The sequence below is a fragment of the Apaloderma vittatum genome, unplaced genomic scaffold (assembly GCF_000703405.1).
Source record: "Apaloderma vittatum isolate BGI_N311 unplaced genomic scaffold, ASM70340v1 scaffold40102, whole genome shotgun sequence".
NCBI classification, from domain to species: domain Eukaryota; kingdom Metazoa; phylum Chordata; class Aves; order Trogoniformes; family Trogonidae; genus Apaloderma; species Apaloderma vittatum.
In genome coordinates this window covers 41,021-45,122 of record NW_009702791.1, presented here as the reverse complement: position 1 = coordinate 45,122, position 4,102 = coordinate 41,021, and positions in this window count along the sequence as shown.

Below are 4,102 nucleotides of genomic sequence, written 5' to 3'. Positions count from 1 at the left end.
AAACTCTGTCCTGTACAAAGGGTTCCTTACAGTCGTGATGATGCATTCATGTTGGAAAGTGAATATGTTGGAAACTGTGAGCCGAGGAACAGGCTGAAGCCCCTAAAATCATCTCTGTCCTCAGATTGGATTAAAACTACATGCCAGAGACAAAAAAAAGTATTTGGCTGTTTCACGTTTATATGAGCAAGGTGATGCCTCAGTTTCCTTTCAGCAACTGATCTCACTTTGTAATTTGACAAAAACATTGATACAGTGAATCAATGGGGCTATTCCAGCTCTGAGAATAAGGCCAGCTCATGTGAATGTGTGCTCCGAATCCCAAACTCTGCCAGTTCACACTGGCATGACTGAAGAGATTCGTGCTTCCAGCTCTCTGCCCATTCTACTGCTGGATGCTATCAGGCCGGTGGGAGGGGTGGGTGACTGGAAAATGTTCTTGTCCCAAGAACCCGCAGTCTGGCATAGTAGAGCGAGCTGCCACGAAGTTCAGTTTTCACTTCCCTGTGAGCAGCAATTGCTGAGGGCTCTGATTCACAGCCCTCGATGGAAAAGGTTGCTGTCCCACTGTCACTCATAATTCCAAGAAAGGCGTAATCAGAGCCTCTAACCTAATCACAGGGAGTTACACTCTGGTCTTCAAAGCTGTGAGCAGTGTGGATCAAAATCACTGCTTGCATCCAAGGTCTGTAAAGTCAACTAGCCAGTGTGTACTTGTCCATATACACACACACATGCTTTTAAATACACTGCTGCCAGATAATTAAGATCTCCTAATGAATGTTTGATTCCTATATGGTTCTAAAATCAAGTCAGTTTTGTCAGCAATTTGTCAAATCATATGCTGACAATTTTTCACACCCAGAGGAGTAGTAGCAGAGCGGCATTGTGGGAAAAGTGATTTATTGCACACATGTTATCAAGGAAGCTGTTTTGAAGGATATTTATGTTTATGATTTAAATGAGATTATCTGGGTTTTTTTTCTCAAGAGTGGAATGATAAGAAAATTTTGAATGGATGCAGTTCTCTGTTGGTGTGAGGAGAGATCTTGATATTTTGTGGGAATGTATAAAAAAACCTATTGGTTTTATTTAGAAAAATAATTTTAACGTTATTTTGGGAGTATAGTCTTCCAATTCTACCCTTTGGGTGTAAAGCAGCAAATGTCTGGATTTGCTGAATAAAAAGTTATGCCAGTAGATAACTGTTTGGAGTATTTTGACTTCAGCCAGCAAATATATCTCATCACTATGGTTGCAAAAACAAACAGCCACCAAAGAACTGTATCTGACATAGAGAAAATAATTAAGGGAAATGGAACAATTTGCAGCTTGTATTAAATTCTTCACATTCCGCCAAACAAAGCAGTAGTTAAAGAGGTGAACTCTGACCTTGATGCGGATTTTCTGTTTGAGTTTTTGCCACTCAGACAGTAGCAAATAGGACAAACCTTACTTAAAAATAGAAAGGAACGTGAGCTGTATCTTCCTACTCAGAACTATCCCATCCCATGTTGACAGATGACAGGAGGTTAGAATCTCATATCTAGATTTGAATTCAAGACTATAGTTTTGATTTTGAGTCCAAATTGAAAATAAGTTGGTTTTCATCTCTGGTTTGGAGGTAGGTGAAGAACTCTCCAAAAGTGCCTTACTCTTCTTCCCGTTCAGTTTTAATGGGCTCAATCCATAGTTAAGCAAGTAATGCAGTTCTATACCACTAACATAATTAATTTCCTATGAAACAGATTCATATGTTCTTAACCCCAAATATTTACAATAAAAAAATACCAACAATAAAAGGAAGAAAGGACAGTATATCCAGGGTTAGATATCCATAAAAGGAATATAAAAGTCAACACAGATTTTGGCACAGGGGGCACAGCTCACATTGGAATGGCTGCTGTTCTTCCTTGTTGGTGCCTGGTGCAGCTGCTCAACCATCAGCATTGGGAGTCAGACTGAACATTAAATTGATGCTACTTTTTCTGAGCATGATTCGTTGTAAATAGCCAATCAGCAGCATCTCTTTCAGGACCTGAGGTGACCCTTCTTAGCAAGGCAATCTTGGAGACAGGAGAAGCCAGGATAAGAAATCCCCCGATTTCTTATCTATAGATTTCGACTCAAGGCTGAGGTCAGTGAATTGTAGTTCAATTTGCCACAAGTGAATCTGTGAAGATAAGCTATACCTGTGATTGTGATGTCCTTCATCCTTCTCCTCTCCCTCTGGAAAGATCCAGTTTCTCTTAATAGTTCTGAAAGATGGTGCATGTCCATGGGACATGCATACAAATCTCTGCAAATAACACATACAAAACTCCAAAGTTACATATAAATTCTTACTTCAGAAAAATGCGAGTGTTCCTTCCCCACACCCCATCATTTATTTGGAGAAACTGAATCAGGAAGGCTCAAGGACATGTGAGTCCACATCAGTAGTAAAGCTGACTGTTAGAAATTCCTGATAATATGCTTATTATTCCAGACTATTCCATCCAAAACCCCTCACTATCTTACTTAACAGAGCTTACTCTGAAACCAAGTGTTATGTGCATACTTTTGAAGGTACTGTAGAATTAAGTAATACAATGATACACTTACAAAATCTTTTTGGCATGAGCTTATTTAAAATTAAAGGTAGAGTGCCATATTTAAATTGCAGTTCATGAATAGCCGTAAACTTTATAGCAATCATTTCCTAACTGGGAAAGGAGTGAGGATATAGTTTTACCTTACCTCTTCTAATGTATTTTGCAGCAGAAAATAGGTTGAAATATACTGAAATAAACAATTTTCAAATAGTTTCTGTACTTTGCCAACGTATTTTAGAAAAGTAAATCATATAAATGCATTCTCTCCCCAGTCAGCTGTAAGAGTGACGTCATATAAAGGGAATGTACGTAATGCCAAAAGTGTCCTGCTGGCTTGTATTGGCTTCCCTGGTCAGGCACAGCCTGTGTAGCCCTGGTTAACCTTTACCAGTTTGAAAGTAGATGGTCTATTTGAACAAAGAGTGAGCAAAGAAGTCACTGTGGAGAGAAGCTTCCCTTCACCCAGCAAACAGAGCAAAGCTGTTAGGAACATTGCAAAGGTATGGATTTGTGGTCATTCCTCTTCAGACACAAATTTGACAGTGCTCTTTGGTCCAAATTTCATGCCGCCGCCTCCAAAATAATAGCACAGCAAAGAGCGGAATGAGATATAAATGAGATTGAAGCTGTTCTAACTAGACATTTTAAATTACCCCCTTCATCAACACAGGTGTTGACATACTTCCCAAAACAGACGGAGAAACTAACCTGGGAGCTAAGGAGAGAGTGGATCCTTAGGTGAGGAGGGGAAGATAAATGCTATTTTGTGTTTAAAACATGTTCAGGATCAGTCCATGTTCAGGCCTGATAACAGAGACTTCGCACAAAGTATGGTTCGGGGGCCTTTGCGGGGAGTTCTCTGCAGCTGCTGTTACACTAATGTGAGCAATAAAACCACTTGTTTCTTGTTAATACTTAGAAAAAGTTAATTTTATGAGGATGGATTTGAAAACCACTGTGCTGAGAAGGGAGTGTGGGCTGGGTGGCATTGCTTCCCTGGATACAAATTCAGCTTCTGATATTGTTAGTAACAGGCGCACGTGTAACTGTGGAGCAGCTAGAGATGAAATGAAAGGCAACTTCAATATATTTTCCTTTTACTTCTTGAAGTCCAGCAGCTATACAATCCCCTCTGAAATATATGTATGCTACAGTAGTAGCTAACCTTCGATTTTCATTTCATTATGTACTGTTTGACTTAGTGCTAGACACAGCCAAAAGAACTTTGTTAAGTCCCTTGTAGAATCTCTTCTTGAATCCTTTGAAATATTAACTTTTTGAAAACATAATGTTATCCTAAATTTCTAATTCTTTTGCCAAAATTTTGAGCAACACAGTGTTTGTGTGTCTATAGGTGATGAAGGCGACAGCAGCTTAATGGTAATTCATTTAGTGTGTGCATTACTTGTATCTCTAGAGAAGCCAATTAAAATTGAGCTGATGTCCAGCTGCTGGTGGTAATGCAGGTAGCAGTATCATTATTGTTAGTCAATGGGTGCTTTGAAAAT